The sequence below is a fragment of the Oryctolagus cuniculus genome, chromosome 4 (assembly GCF_964237555.1).
Source record: "Oryctolagus cuniculus chromosome 4, mOryCun1.1, whole genome shotgun sequence".
NCBI classification, from domain to species: domain Eukaryota; kingdom Metazoa; phylum Chordata; class Mammalia; order Lagomorpha; family Leporidae; genus Oryctolagus; species Oryctolagus cuniculus.
This window is the reverse complement of record NC_091435.1, coordinates 130,637,994-130,659,290: the sequence shown is the minus strand read 5'-3', so window position 1 is coordinate 130,659,290 and position 21,297 is coordinate 130,637,994. Positions and strand designations below refer to the sequence as shown.

General features: G+C 48.4%; 1 long non-coding RNA gene across 1 annotated transcript in view; it reads left to right on the top strand.

Annotated features, from left to right (window-relative positions):
* LOC127482878 (uncharacterized) overlaps nucleotides 1–21,297 on the top strand; it is a 51,336-nt gene that overhangs the window by 15,751 nt on the left and 14,288 nt on the right. The window lies entirely within an intron of this gene.

The following is a 21,297-nucleotide window of genomic DNA, read 5'->3' as shown; positions in this document are numbered from 1 at the left end:
TGGACTCAGCTGTAGCCGGTTAGGTGGTTTCTGTGGGTGCCGTCGGGCCATGCTGCTGGCCCCCTTCTCAGAGCCTGCCCTGCTTCTGGGGGCTGCTCGACTGGCACATCCTTTCTGTTTGGCTCAAATCAACTCTGCTGAGTTTAGTTGGTATAAGGGACTATAGAGACTGTTTCCCAGGTGTGTGGCCTGGGGGCGGGGGGGCTGTGGCCCCCTGGGAGCCCTGAGCGGTCCCAGGCCTGTGGGGCGAGGGAGGGAGCAGCTCTCAGACCCAGTAGCCTCAGGAGAGGGCGCGGGCAGCACTGTGGGGCTCTGTACCACTGCAGCGGGGCCAGCCGGGCCCAACACGGCAGCGTGGAAAGGATGTGGGTCCTCAAGCCCTCCCTGCTTTCCTGCCCTGATCTCCTGCCCATGTCTCCCAAAGACCAATCTGATTGGAGACCAGCGGGCAAGGCAGTACGGTGGGTATAAAACATAGAGGGCGGTGTGCCAGGCCCAGAGTGGGCGGTGGGGAGTGCTGCTGTGCTGTCCTCTCTACATTAAATGCCTGGTGCTGGGGTCTCCAGGCCTTGCAAACCAAACAGCCAGGCACAGAGAAGGCCCAGGGGATCACACAGCTGGACCTCTCTCTCGGTGACCTGAACGTGCTGTGCCGCTTCCCTGGCTAGCCTTGAAAGCTCTGCGGGCAGGCACTGAGGCCTTTTCTCTGTGTGTCCTGAGTGGCAGGCAGGACCAGGGACGTAGCCCTGCGGCTCGACCATTGGGGGACGTGTGGAGTCCTGGAGAGGCGCTTGCTGTGAATTGTTACAGAAGCAAAAACTCTGTGTGTGCGTGTGTGTGTGTGTGTGTGTGTGTGTGAATGCTAACATCACACACGTGCTGGGGAGAGGAAGTCTAACATGTTCTCAGATTTGGGTCAGGGAGGAGGCTAGGCCGTCCCCAGTGCCTTTCTTTCCCCTGTTTTGAACCCAGCTGAGGGTATCCCTGGATTGCATTGACTCTTTTTTTTTTTTTTTTTTTTTTTTTTTTAAGATTCATTTATTTCTTTCAAAGTTAGAGTTACAGAGAGAGAAAAGAGACAGAGAGATAAAGTCTTCCATCCGCTGGTTCACTCCCCAAATGACCACAATAGCCGAGGCTGGGCTGATCCAAAGCCAGGAGCCAGGAGCTTCCTCCGAGTCTCCCGCATGGGTACAGGGCCCCAAGCACTTGCGCCATCTTCTACTGCTTTCCCAGGCACATTAGCAGGGCGCTCGATTGGAAGAGGAGCAGCCAGGACTCGAACCGGCACCCATATGGGAAGTCGGTGGCACTGTAGACAGCGGCTTAACCTACTGTGCCACAGCGCCGGCCCCTCTCATTGACTCTTGACAACAGGTCTGTGGAGTACATGGGGCCTCTGCTTTATGCACGAGGACACTGGGGTGAATAGGTTTGGCAGTGTCTGTGTTTGAGCCCAGGTGTGTGTCTTCTGAGTCCTGAGCTTCTTCTCACTGAGTTAGTGTTTCCTAGCCAAGCTTTTGCAACCCACCCTTGGCATTTATGCCACTTCCACATATTTCCTGTGTTGTTGTTTACTTAATATTTTTATGGGAATTGCTTTTTTTGAGTGTTTTAAACAACTCTGCTTGAAAAGGAAATGGTATCAGTGTGTAAACGGAGAGCCAGAATCCCCCACGGTGAGCGGAAGGTGGCACACCTGTCACACACAGGGATTCCTGGTGGCAGCCTGCTGGCTCTGAGAAGCAGAATGTGACTGTGTCCCCCTGAGGTGCTGGGCTGCCCCGAGAGGCCCCTCTCCCGTCTGTCTGGGCCCTAAGATAGGCAAAATTAGAGTTGAAATTGGATGGTAGCCAATTGCCTTGAAGTTTATCTTGAAGCCAGGCAAGGCGCACGCGCCCCGTCACGGAGACAGCACCACACTGCGGGCTCGGGTGCAGTCACGTGGCAGATTTTGTCTTTTCCTTCTGCAACTTCGTTTCCTCGCTCTTCACTGCACCCTGCCATCGTACACGCCCCCCTCAGGCACTTTGTTAGCTGTTTTCCCTGCTAGAACCTTCTTCCTTCAGGTACCAGCCTGGTTCACTCCCTTACCTACCTCAGTTCTCCACTCAAGCCTTGCCTCCCAGAGGGCTTCCCTCTCACCCTATGGACAGCACAATCTCCTTCTCCTCTATTTCCTGCTGGGCCCACCCCACTTGCCTGCTTTATTTTCCTCCATAACTTGCCTGTCTTCAGTGTATTACCCTGTATTATATTTTTGCATTAGTTTCATTTTTTTGCCTGTTTCCCACCATGAGCAATACAAAGGCTAGAATTTCTTTCTTCCTTCCTTCCTTCCTTCCTTCCTTCCTTCCTTCCTTCCTTCCTTCCTTCCTTCCTTCCTTCCTTTCTTTCTTTCTTTCTTTCTTTCTTTCTTTCTTTCTTTCTTTCTTTCTTTCTTTCGCATAATTTTCCTGGATCCTTTCTGTGTGAAAGATTGCCTGGCATGGTGCAGCTAGTCAGCATATGGTTGTTGAATAAATGAATGACTGAATAGTGGGTACCTAGTAAACATGTGTTGAACAAACAGACGAATGGATGTTGCCTTAAACCTGGACATGCCAGCTTATCAGGGGAGAGTTTTCCCCATGCGTTTAATAGCTTTATTGACATATGATTTATACATGGTTGAGCCATTTGAAATGTATAATTCAATAGTTTTTACTGTATTCAGGGTTGTAGGATCATTATTAATAGTAATTTTAGAAAATTTTTGTCACTCCAGAAAAAACCCTGTGGCAATTAACAGTTACTCCCCATCACCTGCCCACCACCCCCACCCTAGTCAACCGCTAATTTACTTTCTGTCTCTGTAGATTGGCCAGTTCTACACATTTCACAGAGTCTCATAATACGTAACCTTTCATATCTGGCTTCTTTCACTTAGCATAGTCTTTTCAGGGTATTTCATTTCTTTTTATTGATGACTATCCCATTATGTGGACATGTCACATTTCACTTATTCATTCCTCCATTTATAGAAGTTCGGGTTGTTTCACTTCTCGATCATTATGAATAAGGTTGATAAGAAGATCCATGTTGAGTGTTTGTGTGGCTACCAGGACTGGAATTGCTGGGTCACGTGACAACTCTATGTTTAATACTGCCAGAATTTTTTCCAAAGCAGCTGCACCATTTTATATTCCCATCAGCAATGTGTGAGACTTACAATTTTTGACGCTCTTAACTACACTTGTTATTATCTGTCTTTTTGATTACAGTTGTCATGGTGGGTGTGAAATAGTATCTCATTGTGAATTTGACTTGTATTTTCTGATGGTTAATGATGTTATGCATATTTTTACATACTTATTGGACATTTATCATTGGAAAAATGTCTATTCAGATCTTTTGGCAATTTAAAATTATGAGTTGTTTGTCTTTGTTGAGTTATGAGAGTTTATATTCTGAGACTAGACCCTTATTCGGTATTTGATTTGCAAAAAAACCCTGGATTATGTTCTCACTATTTTGATGATGTTCTTTGAAATCAGTTTTCTTCTGTTGCTTGTGCTTTTGGTATCATATTTAAGAAGCAATCACCTAACTCAAGGTCTAAATGAATCCTGTTGGTGTTTTCTGCTACAAGTTTTTTCATTTTAGCATTTGCATTTATGTCTTTGATCATTTTGAGTTAATTTGAATGTTGTGAGGCCAGAGCTCAGCTTCATTCTTTTGTATATAAATTCCCAGTTATGTCAGTACCATTTGTTGAAAAAACTCTCCTTTCACCATTGAATGGTCTTGGCACTCTGGTTTTAAAAAGTGGGGATTTTACACGCGGGAGATCAGGAAAAAACTCCTGGCTCCTGGCTTCGGATTGGCGTAGCTCCGGCCGTTGCGGCAATTTGGAGAGTGAACCAACGGAAGGAAGACCTTTCTCTCTGTCTCTCTCTCTCTCTCACTGTCTGTAAACCCTACCTGTAAAATAAATAAATAAATAAATCTAAAAAAATCATTTAAAAAAAGTGGGGATTTTAAATAAGATTTATGTTATTGACCTTGTTTATTAAGGTAGAAGCACTGAAAATTCTAGTCAAATATTGTTCAGCTACAAGGTGGAAAATCCACCTGGCTGAAGGTTTTTTTTTTTTTTTACATTTGACAGAGTTAGAGTGAGAGAGAGACAGAGAGAAAGGTCTTCCTTCCATGTTGGTTCACCCCCCAAATGGCCACTACTGCCGGCACTGCGCTGATCCGAAGCCAGGAGCCAGGTGCTTCTTCCTGGTCTCCCATGCGGGTGCAGGGGCCTAAGCACGTGGGCCATCCTCTACTGCCTTCCTGGGCCACAGCAGAGAGCTGGACTGGAAGAGGAGCAACCGGGACAGAATCCGGCGCCCATGTGGGATGCCGGTGCTGCAAGGTGGAGGATTAACCAAGTGAGCCACGGCGCTGGCCCCTGGCTGAAGTTTGAGTAAAGGGAAGGGCTAGTGCTTGGACTCTGTTTTTTTTTTCTTTCTTTTTTTTTTTTAGATTTATTTATTTATTTGAAAGTCAGAGTTACAAAGAGAGAGGAGAGGCAGAGAGAGAGAGAGAGAGGTCTTCCATCCGCTGGTTTCACTCCCCAGTTGGCCGCAACAGCCAGAGCTGCACTGTTCCGAGAAGAAGCCAGGAGCTTCTTCCAGGTCTTTCACATGGGTGCAGGGACCCAAGGACTTGAGCCATCTTCCTCTGCTTTCCCAGGCCATAACAGAGAGCTAGATCGGAAGTGGAGCAGCCGGGACTCGAACTGGCGCCCATATGGGATGCTGGCTGGCACTGCAGGCAGCAGCTTTACTCTCTAAGCCACAGTGCCGGCCTCTAGACTCTGGCTTTAAGTTATTGTTTCCCACTAAAAGAACCCAAAATTCCTTGGAGATGTAGTTGAATTCTATGTTGAGGGCAGAGAAAGGACAGGATGAGGCTGGAACTTCAAAGACGATTATCTATGATCATGTCAAAGGACCCACAAGCTTAGCTGAATACACAGTTGCCAAACCAAGATGTTATGGTATGAATATCAACCAGGACAACAACTACAATAATTGGAATGTATCAAAAATATTTAAATGTGGTTGGAGTTTGCCATGGTGTTGAGATGCTGCTTGGGACACCTACATGCTAGCTTTACTTTGGATTCCAGCTTCCTGGGAAGGTGCACCCTGTGAGGCAGCAAGTAGTGCCTCAGTGTCGAGTCCCTGCCACCCATGTGGTTGACCTGGATTGGGTTCTGGGCTACTGGCGTAGGCCTGCACCTGCCCAAGCTGTTGTGCATTTGAGGAGTAAACCAGCAGATGAGAGAGCACTTTCCTCCTCTGTCTCCCCTGCTCTCTTTCTGCCTTTCAAATAAAAATAAATAAATAAAAATTCTTTAACTGCTATAATCCATGAGTTTATTGTGATTTTTTAAAAATATTTGTTTGTTTGAAAGGCAGAATTACAGAGATAAAGAGATGGAGAGACAGGGAGAGACAGAGAGAAAGACTCTTCATCCGTTGGTTCCCTCCCCGAATGGTGGTAGTGGCTTGGGATGGGCTGGGCCAAAGCCAGAGCCAGGAGCTTCCTCTGGGTCATGAAATTTAGCGAGTACGGGGCCAGGGGTTGTGGCACAGCAGTTACGGCACCAGTTAGGATGCCCACATCCCGTGGAGGTGGCAGGGGCCCAAACACCTGGATCATCCTCAGCTGCCTTCTCAGGTATTCCAGCAGGATCGAAAGTGGAGCTTGGGGGCCGGCGCTGTGGCACAGTGGGTTAACACCCTGGCCTGTAGTACCGGCATCCCATATGGGCGCCGGTTCAAGACCTGGCTGCTCCCCTTCTATTCCAGCTCTCTGCTATGGCCTGGAAAGCAGTAGAAGATGGCCCGAGTCCTTGGCCCCCTGCACCCATGTGGGAGACCCGGAAGAAGCTCTTGGCTCCTGGCTTCAGATCGGCTCAGCTCCAGCTTTTGCAGCTGTCTGGGGAGTGAACCAGCGGATGGAAGACCTCTCTCTCTCTCTCTCTCTCTCTCTCTCCCCCTCTCTTTCTGTTTCTCTCTCCCCCTGTCTCTACTCTGTGTAACTCTGACTTTCAAATCAATATTTAAAAAAGACAGTGGAGCTTGGCTACCATGTGGGGTGCTGGCACTGTAGGCAGTGATCCCTCTGCTTTGCCACAATGTTAGCCCCAAGGTTTTTTTTCTTTCTTTCTTTTTTTAACTAATTAAAAAAATCAAGGCAATGACTTGTCCTTATCTGAATGGCAGAGAGACAGATAGCAGGTGACAGTGAATGCTTCCATCCACTCTCTCGTTCATTGCTCACCGGCCTGCAGTGACCAGTCAGGCTGAAGCCAGGCGGTGGGAACTCAGCGCAGGCCTCCCAAGTGGGTGGCAGGAAGCCGGTTAGCTCAGCAATCACCGCTGCTTCACAGGGTCTGCGTTAGCAGGGAGCTGGAGAGTCTGGAGCATAGTGGGTGTTGAACTCAGGTACTCCAAAGAGGGACGTGAGCATCTTAACCGCTGGGCCAAACACTCTCCCCAGCGATATTTTTTTTAAATACATTTCATTGGGGGCTGGAGTTGTGGCATGGCAGGTGAAGCGCCACCTGTGACACCAGCATCCCATATAGGCACTGGTTCGTGTCCCTACTGCTCCACTTCCAATCCAGCTCCCTGCTAATGGCCTGGGAAAAGCAACAGAGGATGACCCAGGTTCTTGGGCCCCTGTTACCCACGTGGGAGACCTGGAAGAAGTCCCTGACCCCTGGCTTCATCCTGGCCCAGCCCTGGCTGTTGCGGACATCTGGGGAGTGAACCAGTGGATTAGAAGTTCTCATTCTCTCTCTCTCTCTTTCTCTAACTCTGCCTTTCAAATAAATGAAAAAAAGAAAAAAAAAAACAGATATAACCATTTCATCAGTAGCAATGTAAGGTTCTCATACATGGATCCCAGTTCAAACAGAGTGTACAGCAGCTGGAGAAATATGAATTCTGATTGGATATTTTTATCATATTCAAGAATTATTCATTTTTATGGATATAAGAATGGTATTGTGAGTATACTTTAAAGTCCTAATCTTTATTACATATTGAAATACACACACACACACACACGCACACACACATATATATGAAATTACATAATGCCTGGGATTTGATTTTAAAATGCCCATGTGGATATAGAGTTGATAAATGCTGATATTGCTGATGACACCTCCCATTCATCGCATTATTCTTTCTTCTTTTGAAAATTTACATAATAAAGGCATACAAAACCGTAATCCAACTGGACAACAATACAGAATTTAACTCCGAAAGAGGGAGCTGCTTTCTTCCAGCTTGAGTGGGAGGAATCAATAAATATGGACTAAAATTGAGAGGGGGAAACAAGTAGCAAGAGGAATGAACTGGGAAGACACGGTAGGCCATTTCCAAGATGGTACAAGCAGGAAACGGACAGCTGAGACTCTCGGGGGTGGGGGGAGTCTGGGGCCTGCAAGGGTGGGCAGTGGTGCCTGCTGCCTCCGTCTCTCAGGGCCTCCTTTGCCTGCAGCTATGCCGTATCCTGGCACTGCCCTGACTTTCTAGGGCTCTGCGAGTCTGGGGCCTGCCACCAATGGTCTCTGATGCTCCTAAGAGAGTCTGATTGGTTGCTGCTCAGCCAATGAATGAGCGCAATGTGGCTTGGGTTTCACCAGCCCTGGCCCACTTTGTGAGTTTGTGGATGAGGAACTCGCATGGGGTTTTCCAGCAACTGTAGGCAAAGTTTTCCAGCAAGGAGGGAAATTCTCTAGAAAGAGTGGGTTTCATTGTGAGTGGAGTTGGTCGTGAAATTTAGCTAGTAAGGGGGCAGGGGTATGGCACAGCAGTTACGGCACCAGTTAGGATGCCCACATCCCATATCAGAGTGCCTAGGTTTGTGTCCTGCCAACCAACTGACTTCTAAACAGCTTTCCATTAATGCACATTCTAGAAGGCAGCAGGTGATGGCTCAAGGACTTGGGTACCTGTGATCCATGCGGAAGATCTGAATGGAGTTTCTGGCTTCAGCCTGGTCCAGCCCTGGCTGTTGTGGGCATTTCAGGAGTGAACCAGCAGATGGAAGATTCTCCCTCTCCCTCTCCCTCTACCTCTTCCTCTCCCTCTCCCTCTCCCTCTTGACCCTTCTATGTGGTTGATCTTGTGTTCAAAGCTGCAAATGTAAGGTTAAAGGACATGTGAGTGACAGAAAATCCATGAAGGGGACAGGAGGTGGCCAGGGGTGGACTTAGGCACTGAGTGGATTGAAGTTGATCGGGAGGGGCTTCCCTGTCTCTACATCTGCCTGTCTACCTCCATCCTGCAACGCCCTGCCCAACATTCAAGGCCCAGTGCAAACCCTGCCTCCACCCGTCAAGGAGCATTTTCCAGTTGTCCTTTGAAATCTGTAGCGATTTGCAGGCCTTTCTCTCAGCTTGCTTTGTGATGACGTAGTTGACACAGTTGTGGTTGCAGTTTTTGTATTACTGTCTGTTGCCTCTTTGTGTTACGCTGTCACACTTCTGCTGGATAGGAGAGTACATACTCTAGTCGTGTGTACTGGTAGGCAGGGCCATAGGAGAGCCCACAGACCTGAGTATAAACACCATTTCTAGGGGCCAGGTGTTTGGCATGGTGGTTAACATGCTGCTTGGGATGGTCACCTCCCACATTGGAGTGCCTGGGTTCAAGTACCAGTCCCCCCCGCCCCCACCCCGCCGGATTTATTCTACGGAGTTACAGAGAGGTAGAAACAGAGAGAGGGTCTTCTATCTGCTGGTTCACTTCCCAAATGGCCACAACAGCCGAAACTGGGCTGATCTGAAGCCAGGAGCTGGGCCAATCCGAAGTCAGGAGCCAGGAGTTTTTTCCAGGTCTCTCACGTAGGTGCAGGGGCCTAAGGAATTAGGCCATCTTCTGCTGCTTTCCCAGGCCATAACAGAGCTGGATGGGAAGTGCAGCAGCCAGGACTCAAACCAGTACCCATACGGGATGCTGGTACCTCAGGCCAGGGTTTTAACCTGTGCCACAGCACCGCCCCTGCTCTACTCTCAACTCTAGTTTCCTGCTAATGTGCTCCCTGGGAGACAGTAGGTGATGGCTCAAGTAGTTGGGTCTCTGCCACCTGTGTGAGAGACTGGACTGAGTTTTAGGCTCTTGGCTTCAGCCTGGCCCACCCCTGGCTGTTGCAGGCATTTGGGGACTGAACCAGTGCTTGGGAGATCTCTGTCTCTGTATGTCCTTCACTGCCATTCAAATAAATTAATTAATTTAAAATCCCATTCCCAATGCTTGCCAGCTGCATGTTCTTGAGCCCTGATTTCGTCATTTGTTAACGCCAGTAATAATACCCATCTCGAAGTATTTTGTGTGGATTAACTTATATCAGATGTAAAAGTACAAGGCCAGGCACAGAGCAGCTGATTGACATGTACTGAATTGAAGAGAAACAAGTTAGGCCTGGAAAGATGAGGAGACTTAGCATCGTCACCCAGAGCTGTCTCCTGTGGTCCCTCGGTGGAGAGGTGAGAGGGTGGGCTGACCAGGGAGGAGGGCAGCTCTGGATGACTGCGAGGGACCTCTCCTCATGTTGTCTGCAGAAACGGCTGGAGTTCCACTCGGCTGGCGGCACACGTGCCCGGGGCAATGGAATCTCCACTCTGAGCTGCAAGCGTGCCCCTCCTTGATGCAGGGTCTGGATGCAGCAACAAGAACAGGACTGGAGAACGCTGACCCAGGCTTTGAGGGAGCCTGGACGAATGCTGCAGCTTCCTGCAGAGCAAACCGCTCTGGCTGATCCGGATCGGGTGCCTTTTCTCCCACTCAGGACCGGAGAGGCACAGACTCCAGCCAGTGCAGGGCCTCGTAGACATCCTTTACTTGTGGGCACAATTTCGGAGGTCACAGCCTCCTGTATTTTCACAGCGGCTGCTTCCTGACTGTCTTAATTGAACAAGCAAATCGTCCGCCCCGAGAATTCTCGTCTTTGGAAAGACTTTGCCCTGCGATTTCTCCCTCTCCTCTGGGTCCTTCACCCTGGCATCACACCACGCTCTAGCGGCTGCAACTTAAGAACAGAATAGAAATCGATTGTGGGCTCCATTGTTCTCCGCCAGCTACTGCTCGGTCCTGGGACTCTTCTTGGCACACCTTCCGGAAAGCATTGTCTGCAGCCCCTGCCTCCGCTCCTCACTCCTACAGTCCTGCTCGTTCCATCACCTGGAGTGCTATGGGCCTCTGTCTCCTCCCCGCCACCGGCTCATGTGACTCAGCTGTCTTCTCAGTAAGCATCAACCCACTTCTCTATTCACTGAACTGGATTTTTTATTCCCCCCAGGGACTGTGTGACGCCATACATGCCTTGTATTACTCATCTGCTCGGTTCCTCATGTCAACTCTAAAGTTGGTGGTCGGAGGACATGGGCCCGAGTTCCACATTCTTCTCTGTTCGTATTCTCTGCCTGGGTCTTCTTATTGCACCCACAACTTAAATACTGTACATATAGTGATGGTTCCTCAATTGACATCCCTACCCTGGCCTCTCCTCAGACCTCCAGGCCAACTCTCTGGTTGATGCCTTCAACCATGTGTCTCTGGCTCTCTCTCTGGTCTTCTTTGTTTTCATAAATGGTTCTCATCCAGTTACTCAGGGTGAAAACCTAGAGGTGATCATCCATGATTCTTCTTTTCCTTTATTTCTATAATCATCACCCCCTTTACACCCACCCACTCCTTTAGCAACCCCTGTCAACTCCACCATTAAAACATGGCCTAATTCTGTTCATTGCTTCCTCTACTCACCCTTGTCCAATCCATCATTGTTGGGGAAGGAGAGAGCCCTCTCCCGGCACCCCCTTAGTTATCTTGTGGGCTCTTACCTATTTATTTTTTTATTTGACAGATGGAGTTATACAGTGAGAGAGAGAGACAGAGAGAAAGGTCCTCCTTCCATTGGTTCACCCCCCAAATGGCTACTACAGCCGGCGCGCTGCGTTGATCCAAGCCAGGAACCAGGTGCTTCCTCCTGGTCTCCCATGTGGGTGCAGGGCCCAAGCACTTGGGCCATCCTCCACTGCACTCCCGGGCCACAGCAGAGAGTTGGACTGGAAGAGGAGCAACCAGGACTAGAACCCGGCGCCCATATGGGATGCCGGCGCCGCAGGTTTAACCAAGTGAGCCACAGCACCAGCCCCATGCTGAGTCTAGAAACCAAATCGACTGGAGACAGATTAGCAAGAGAAAAGCATATAAGCTTTATTGGTCTTTTATACTATTTAGAATGAGAATGATAGTGTGAAGAAATGACACAAAGGAATCTGGACTGGGGCAGTAGCCAGGAGATAGGACTGCATGGGTGTGGGGTGTAAAGCTAGTGCAAGATAAGGGTTCCTTTGGTGAGTTTGTTGAGTCTTAGGCCCATCACAGCCCCAGTGTCCATCTCTAGTGCTAGAGGCAGCTTTTTCCATCTTGTAGGGGCAGGCACTCCTTCCAAAGGAGTCTTCATGGTTCACCATATGTAGGACGGGGACTACCAAATGGCCTTTTTGCAGCTATGGTCTTTAGGTGACTTCAGCTCAAAACAGCCAGCATACCAGGGATGGTGTATCTTTACCTCCTTCATAGTCATCTGTCCCCTGGGCAAACACAGTCACTGCCTTAGAGCTTCCGTTCTTCTCCCAACAATCATTTTTCTTTATTGAGCAGCTAGAGATAGTGGTAAAATCCTCAATCAGGTTATCTGTAATGTTTCTCAAAACTGGTCAGTGGCTTCCCATTGTAGCTGGAAAGAAATCTAGAGCCCTGGTGTTGGCCTCACAGGCAAGCATTTAAGCCCTTGCTGTTCACACACCCCGTCCCAGGGTGCTCTAAGCCCGCTGTTCACACCCCATCCCAGGGTGCTCTAAGCCCTTGCTGTTCACACCCTGTCCCAGGGTGCTCTAAGCCCGCTGTTCACACCCCATCCCAGGGTACTCCCACAGCCCTGGCTGGATCTGCCCAGGCCTCTGTACTTGCTGCAATGCTTCCCTGCAGGTGGTTTCTACATTCATGTACATTCCTCCCCTTCACAGTCATTCAACCTAAAGCAGTCACCTGGGCAACTCTAGTTCATCACCCCATTTATGTTGGCAGAACACTTCTTACCCTCTGATAGTTTCTTGTTCATTGAGTTGTCTATTGTTTGTCACTCCTACTTGAATATATATGTCCCATGAGAGTAGATACATTGGCTATTTTTGTACACTGCTCCATTTCCAAAATCTAGCATGGGGCCTAACCCACAGCAGGTGCTATCAGATCTTGGATTTGATTCTACCTGACTTACTGACTAGTTGGTGAATTTTTTTTAACTATTTCATGGATGCTGGTAGAAGATGTGAGACTCCTGATTCAGAAACAAAGGACTTTATTCCTCTCAGCAGCATGAACACCAACACGTTTGCCCCAGGTTTCCCTGGCCTCCACGTCTCACGGGGATGTTGGAAAATGAGTCAGGTACTGCACAAAGCTGAGTCTGTGCAGCAGGTGAAGGACACCAAACTTGAAGACTACACAACTTGTCATAGGTACTTGTGAAAATTCATGGAAAAAATGAATTAAAAGCTTGGTGCAAAAAATTACAGCCTATGCATAGTTTTTTTTCCCCCATAGTATGCATTTTTCATGAAGTTCTCGAGGATTCCATTTAGTAAGCAGTAAGCAAGCCTGCCCTTTGCTCCCAAAGGAGACATTACTTCATCCGTCAAGTTACTTGCTGAAAATACAATCCTGAGCAACGTCTCAGGTAAAGAGCAGTTAAGCAGCAGGTCACGGAGCCTCTTGCTGCAACTACAGTTTCTCCAATGTTGTCGGCTTAAAATAATCTAGGTACGAATTTGGCGTATTTTGGAGTGGCATGGCTTAAACTCCTTCAGTTGTACAGCAGAAGAACAGAAAGGAGTTGGTATCCGTGGCATCGGGAGAGTTCTGTGGAGGACTGTCTTTCCCAAAGCTGTGTTGTAAATAGATGTGAAGGGAATGAATGTGGCCAGCCCACCCAGCGGCCAGATAGCAGGTCCTGGTGTCTGCTGATGGACTCATTGGAAGTCAGTTCCTGCCTGGATCCCCACCTGTCCCTCACCTTTGGGTACCACTTTATCACTGCTGTTGTCAGCCCTTGTGACTCCCCTGCAACGGCTATGCTCACAGAGGCTGAATGCTTGTTGGAACTTGTAGCCACCACATTTTGCTGCTAAATGGCCCAAGACTGACCCTGTCACTACGCATGACAGGAGGAGAATTAACAGTGGTGCTCATGATGACACCTACTGGGTGAGAAAGACAAGGTGTGTCCTCTAATTCCACGCCCCAAAAAGTACTCCATGGAATGGCATGAAATTGGTCTTTACCATAATCGAGTACAGTCTTACAGGATTAGTAAAGCTCAGTTGACAAGGTCCTGGGTCGACATAATTTGGTGATGCTGAGGGACCCATAGAGCTCTCAGAAAACAAATATCTGAGAGCCAATGAATTTAAGTACAAGAAAGGTCTACAGCTCTCAGAGTGTTGGACCGTTTACAACAGTCTACCCAGAGCATTCTTGCCCTGTAAGCAAACTGCATGTGAAGCCATATTGCATTCAGAAAATTGTTTGGCGGCATGGAATTAGACCCACAGTACGAAACGCTGATCAGATGTTAGGGAGGTTTAATGGTATCACTCTTTGCAAGCCTGAGGCACCTATCCCCATACTAGAAACACATCTGTCTGCTTGAGCCTTATCTTTTACCCTAAAGAGTTCTTACTACAGACTGCCAATCTTTACCTCCTGGTCTCTCCTTTCTCAATGTTCTAGGGTGGACAGTTTTCCCTTTTTGATCAGTATGTTCTTTCTCTCTGAATTTTACTTCCAATTCTTTTTTCTTTTTCCATCTCTTTGTTACTACATCTCAAGTACCTGAGAGAAGCTAACTTATGCAGGAAAAGGCTAATTTTTGCTCATGGTTTTGGAGGTTCACAGTCCAAAGTCGGGGGCTCTATTAGTCTGTGTCTGGCAGGGGTGCTGGATGGCAGAATGTGTGCAGAGCAAGGATCATACGGCAAACCAGGAAGCAAACAGGCGCATGCTCACTTCACAGGGTCTCCCCTAAAAAGGGCATCACGATTTGATCATAGGAGTTCCCCAGCTTAATCCAATCCATTCACTTCAGGCATCGTGCTTGGATTAAGTTCTGTCCTTGATCCATTAACGTAAGACTCTGCAGAGCAAGCCTTTAAAGTCTGAGCTTTAGGAGCCACCCACACTATTATCCAAACTATGACAACTGCATAACTGAAGGAGTTGAGGAGGTGCCATCCCCAAAATGCGCCCCATAGATATAGTGATGATTTCAAGCTGCAAACCCTGGAGAAACAGTGGTTACAGGGAGGCCTCTCTGATCTGCTTTTTCCTACGTGTAGCAGGCCATAACGATTCCTTCAGGGGGATTCCTTCCCCTTCCAGGACGAGAATGTTCTTTATCGCTGCAGACCGGGACTGAGGGCACCTAAACGCACTGTGCTAACTTTCATCTTCCACTAGCTCTGCGCCCCTTGGACTCCCCTAGAATTCACAGTCCCTAGATTCCTCTGTGCTGACAGTCCTTTACCCATTAGTCATTCTCTGTCCCAAAAGTATAAAGGCTTTCTGCAATTTCTTTCATATTCAGTCCCTTGTCATGGTCTCCGTGTACATGTAAAACTACTAGAGTATATGTGTTTCTCTTGTTCAGCTGTTTTGTGGCAATTTGGTTCCAAGACTCAGGTAATGATCTTACCAAAGAACTAGGATGGGTAAGGACCATTATTAGTCTTTCTTACTCAACTAATACGTGAGTATATTTTGTTGTAAACGACCCAACCAATCAAAACACACACATGTGTGTGTATGTGTGTGTGTGTGTGTGCATGTGTATATAAACACATGGAAAGCTGGGCCTACCTCTTCCCCCTCTACCCCCCCTTTTTTTAAAAAAAGATATTTATTTATTTATTTGAAAGGCAGAGTTATGGAGAGAGAGGGAGAGACAAGAAGAGAGTGAGATCTTCCACCTGCTGGTTCACTTCCCAAATGGCCATAATGACTGAGGCTGGGCCAGACAGAAGCCAGGAGCCTGGAATTCCATCTGGGTCTCCCACATGAGATGGCCAGGGCCCAGTACTTGGGACATTTTCTGCTGCTTTTCCAGGTGCATTAGCAGGGAGGTGGACTGGAAGTAGAGCAGCCAGGACTTGAAATTGTGCTCATATGAGATGCTGGTGGAGTGGTCAGTGGCTTAACCCATTGTACTACAACGTCAGCCCCATTAACTTTTAAATTTTTAAAACATTCATTTATTAATTTGATAGGTAGAGTGACATACAGGGAGAGACAGAGAGAGATCTTCTATTTGCTGAGTCACTCCCTAGTTGGCCACAACAGCCAGGGCTGGGCCAGGCCTAAGCCAAGAGCCAGGAGCTTCATTCAAGTCTCCCATGTGGGTGCAGGGGCCCAGGCACCTGGGCCATCTTCCACTGCGTTCCCAGGCATATTAGCAGGGAGCTGGATCAGAAGTGGAGCAGCTAGGACTTGAGTCAGCCCTCTAAATGGAATGCCAGCATTGTAAATAGCAGCTTAACCCATGTGGGCCCCCATATTCATAATTTTTTTGAAGCACTTCCATATGTATGCAAGAAGAGGAAGAAGTACAACAGAATGACTATGTGAATGTGCTCAGCACTACTGAATCGTACACTCAAACATGGTTAAAATGGTGAATTTTGTATGTCTATTTTACCACAGAAATATATATTTTTAAAAGTTGAACGTGTGTCCAGATCTCTAGGGGATGAGATTAAAGTGCCGATTCTGCATCAGTGGGTCTCCATGGGCTGGGGATGCTGCACATCCAACAAGCTCCCTAGTGATGCTGACGCCGATGGACAATGGACCACACTTTAAGTAGTGAGGCTCTGTATGGCCTGTCACTGGAGGAAAGGCCATGGAAGCTGTGGGGTTCTTGTCTTCACACAAGAAATAATTCAGGCTGAGACAGAGAGCAGAGTGATAAGGCTTTATTGGGGATAGGGCATCCATCAGAATGGAAGGGACAGAGAGAGCGCCCAGTCGCTCAGACTGGGGAAGAGTGAGGTTGCATGGTTGAGTGGAGAGAATACACCTGCCAGGTGGGTGGCTCAGCAGAGAGCAGAGAGCTGAGCACACAGTCCATTTGGACTTGCTAGGTTTTTAAGGGAGTCTGTTTACCCACCTCCCCCTCTCCTCCAGGACAAAGGATGGGGAGTCCCAGTGGAAGGGTTTGTTGGGTGAAAATTAGCAAATTCCTCCCCAGATTTGCTGGCACCTGCAGGGAAGCTGCAGCAGGGCAGAGCATGGGGCTTCCCTTAGGGCTTCTGGGAAGGTTGTTTCTTCCCATGCTATCAGGTCAGGTAGCCCATTTGGTCCTGAGGAGAGAATTCTCCTGGGAGCTTTCCTTGGGGGAAGGACTGGGACCCCCTGGGAGGTCCCCTGGGAGGTTCTCAGGGTCTGGGCAGGACTTTGAAGTGCCAGATGCTGGGCTCCTGGAGCTTCCCCAGTAGGTGCTGGTCTTCAGGCCTGTCTCTCACACACACACACAGGCTCAATTTCTGACTCCTGCCTAACATGGCCTCTGGGTTTCCTTCCCCTTCCAGCTGCTGGGACAGTGGACAGAGCAGTTCTGAAGCACAGGTGTTCTGTTCTGTATTCACCAAGCTTCCTGCACCCTATAACTTGCTTATCTTTATCTGTTCCAAATAAATTCCAAAGAAGCGGGTTTGTGTTGGTGGTTAGAATGTATGAAAGTCAAACATAGATGAAGACAGATGCTTTGATGTGGTGAAGGGGCACTGCTATGGTTTGAATAGGATAGGACTCCCAACCTGCTACAGATGGTCAAGTCCCAAAGCCGTGGATGGATGGTATGAAGAGGGTTAAGATGTGACCCAGTATGATGTCTAAGAGGTGGTCCTAGTTGTCGGTCTTTAGGTTCATAGCGGGAGGGGAGCGTGCTCTTGGAGAGTAGTTCTTGGGCGGGGGTTGGCTGTGAAAGCCGCAGTCGGGCCCAGCTGCTCTCTCAGCGGCTTCCTGGCTTGCCATGTGCACCTTCCTTTACCTGTTGTGTGCCACAGCCATCCGCCACCCTCGGCAGATGGCCAAATAAATGGTCCTGCTGCATATTGGACTATGAAAGCCCTGAGCCAAAGCACACTCTCCTTCAGGAGTAGCTAATCTTAGGTACTTGGTTGTAGGAATATAGGCGTGGACCCTGCAATGGGCTTCTATCCCAGTTCTGTTGCTTTCCAGCTGGGCACTGGAAGCAAGGCACTTAATCTCTAATTTCCAAAATGGGGCTAATATGTCCTTCTTATTATCTCCTGGGGAGCATTCAAAGGGTTAATGTGGACAAAGCACCTTGCACACAATAGATGCCCATATAGAGGCTGTGATCTTGGTGGACTTTGCAAACTGATCTAATCTCGTAATCTGATTCCCTGCAGGTCAAGGGAATTTATCTGTGCTCTCTGCAAGGCTCATCAAACACAGAGCCTGCCTTTGATCTGAAAGTCAGGTGACACAGTGACGCAAGGAACTTCAAGGCACAGAGCCCGCAGACCAGCATTCTGTCCCTGCCTAGAGAATGGCAGGGGTAGAGAAACCCTTTTTCCCCCTCCCTTATGTAGATTGTGGGATTATCTCTGCTCTCTGCAGGTTCCCCTAGTGACTTCAGGTGCCAAGCCAGAGAAACCAGGGAACATTAACTCTTAAAGTGTTGACTTCAGTGCTACCATCAGCCTAGCCCGTTAGTAGTAATTTATTCAGCCAGACATTAATGGGGTGCCCCGGGTATCAGGGATATGGGGGCAAATGAACAAGAACTTCAAGTGTCTCTCACCCTGGAGTTTGTGGAAGAGAGGCAGGTGCTGAACAAACAGACAATTGCAATTGTGCTCAGACTATCAAAGAAAAGAACAGGCTGTTCCAAAAGGGAATATTATCTGTGACACCACTGATCTTCATTTAAAGAGCGCTTGCTGACTGCGTGTTGAGTAGACTGGTTTGGGGCAGAAGGAGGAAGGAGGGCATGGACAGTGGTCCAGGCCCAACTGGTGGCACTGGAGCTCGGGAGAAGTTGGAGGAACCAAGACTGAGAGCAAGTTTACTTCGTTTGCCTAATTATCATAAAATGTTGGCTTGTAGCTCTGTAATTATTTTCCCCTTTTGCTCAACATGGAAGACACTAACCAGTTTGTGGTATGGGGCCAGTGGGTTCCCCTCTGGAAAATAGCTATTTTTTTCTGGAAGATGGATAGTGGTTGTGAATGGCAGTGTCAAATTGATATCGGAATTTGGCCCCCTAAAATATATATCGAAATGTGGTCCCTTAAAGTTCCCCAAAAGTCCCATCTGGGGTGCCACATATGTTATCGGAATTTGGGGTGCCATACAATATCACCAAATGCTTATTAATAAGTTCCTAATATTAATAAGCCCTAGTGGGTCCTTGCCTAATATTCAGAGAGGAATTCTGAATACCGGCACAAATGAATGAGGCAGCATGGTACATTTTAAGCTTTTATTCAGTGTGAAAGATGCACAGGAGAGTGAGAGCTTTATCTAAGAGAGAAGTAAATCTGGGTTCATACCGAGCACCAGGAACCAGCCACGTGGAAGAGCATCCAGGCTGGAAGCATGGGGCAAGGGTGACCCAAAGGCCACATGCCCGGGAGGCGCAGGGCTGCAGCCAGCCCCCTCCTGGCAAGAGGCCAGGGAAAGGAAGGAAAGGGCCGGACACACCCTGGTCCAGGCTTTTAATCCACTCTCAAAGGGGAGTGGTTAATTAACCTGATTGGCCGGTGGGCACTCAGGTGTGGCCAGGTAGGGGCATGAGGTCATCCAAGGGCGTGGTAAAGGCGTGGTCTTCCAGCTCACAAACTAATCAATTTCAACATGTATGCCTGTCTACTTCAAAATGGGTCTAAAGTCCTCTCGTGCTTGTCATCTGGGGATGCCAAGACAAGTGAACAGTATTCACAAGTGAGCCATCTCTAGAAGCAGAAGGATGAACACTACCAAGAATGGGATTTCCATCCTGCAGGCATTGCTGCCCTCCTTCCACAGGCCGTTGAGCTGTAACCGCACTTTAAGGCTGGGGATGTATGAGTCAGGAGGGCTCCGGGCCATGGGGGCCTCTCAAGCCAGCACTACAAAGCACAACTGGTCTCCGTGACCAGGCACCAGCCCAGCTCTCAGCCGTGGGAACGTGAGAGGCAGCTGGAGCGTGACTCACCTGCCAGTGCTGACACACACACGCGGGGTCACCTCGAACGAAGGCTGGCGGAATGACTGACACACCTTAACCCCAACCTCGGGCAGCTTAATTGTTGCAGAGAAATCAGCACAAAAGGAAGAACACTTAGAAGATCAAGCTCCCGGTGATGCGGGTTAGGCAACTTGGGACCAGAGAGGTCTGCTGACTCAACCAGGGGGCCCTCGCTGGCCGGCTGGCGAGTTCCACGGGCCTGCGTGAAGGGAGGTGGAAGAATCTTCCTCTTTCCTGAGGAGGATTCCCTGGGCACGGTGTGGGAGGGAGCTGCAGAGGGCTGCTAGCCGAGGCGCTCTGCTGCTGCTTTGGGTGTGTGTTGATGGAATCGGGGCTCTCCTGGCGAGGGGGGCGGAGATCAAGGATGGTTAACACCTCAGAACCCCCTGGAAAGCCCCCCAATAGGATTTAACCCCTCAAGAGTGTCCACTCTTCAGGGTTCGGGGAAACTAACTAAAGCCAGTTCCTTCCTCCTCAAAGAAGGCTTGGATAGTCCTGTCCTCAAGTGCGGTTGGTGTTTAAAGTATGAAATAATACAAATAATAACGTATATTCCAGTTCCTGCCACTCAGGAGTGACTGTTAACATTGTCTTTCAAGTTATATTCAGAACCTTTTTTTTCCCCTTTAGAACAGCACAGATCTCATTAAACACAGGTTGAACCTATCTGGCCAGATTTTTATCAAATTAGAAGATTGAACTGAAACTGGAAAGAGAAAAAAAATTTTTTTCTTAAATATGGTAAAGTGGACTTTGAGATAAGTGGCAAATACATATCATTGTTTTAAAACCGCATTTGCAATTAGAACTATGCAAAAAGGCATTTCAACTTACACCATCTTTTTTAGTGTTTTTACTTCCTCGTTAAACAGGGAATGACCCGGGGATTTTTGTTTTCTGGCTGAAAATGCAGTTTCAAGAAAGAGAGTACAGGTTAAGGTTATAGACTTCCAATGACTAAGACCAGAGTGAGGTAAACAGTTCTGGAAAATAAAAAGCTGTGTTGCCTGCAACTTTATTTCCATTGGTGCAGTTGGAGAAGCCTGTTTGAGTGGGGAATTGGGAGCCCTGAATTCTGGAATCCGTGCTGCCTTTACCAACGTCCAGCGGGGCTCCTGCCCCGTCACTTTACCTCTTTGGACTAAAAACCTAACATTTGGTGCTTTTGGCAATTTGTTTCCTCTCTCTCCTTCGTGATGTTTGGTTTCTAGCTTTGCCCTTTGCTGCACTGTGGACCAATTGGTCCTGATTGCTACCATCACACAGGACAGGGAACGTGAGATGTGGACATAAGGAATGCTGGCCAGTCAGGCTGGTTGATAGAACACACTGCCTGCGGGCTGTGCAGGTACTGGACGGCCATGTGGACCGGCTCTGTCCCCAGGGCCCAGGTCCAGCCGCTCCTGGACCCTAGTTCTACCTCCACAGGGTCTTCCATATACCAGCTCGAAATGCAACTTTCTTAGTGATAAATGCTGGGATTTTCATTCATTCACCAAACATGTTGGAAGCAACTCCCTTGGAGTAGGGCATTTTTAAGAAACCTTTATTTGAAGGATAGGCTAGAAGATACGTATGTTAGAAATTCCATTACTGCCAGAATTCTATGCTGGTAGAAGACAGGGATGAGAACTGTCACACACCAGAAACAAAAACAAGCGCACAGCCCTCACTGCCACCTGGTACTGTACTAATGACGCTAGCTTACTGTGGAAAGTGGTCTTGAAGGCTTTCTGGGCACTGGGGGTAATCTCTGGAGTTCTTGAGAGAACTGAGGGTTGGGACTGAGGGACCCTGGATCAAGCTCAGTACTGTGGACATCAGCACCCACCCAGCTCCCTGATTCTGTGCAGCGGGAGTAATACCCCTCCTGCAGGGGTCCTGGCACTGTCCCACAGAAGGGCCCACTGCTGTCCACACTTC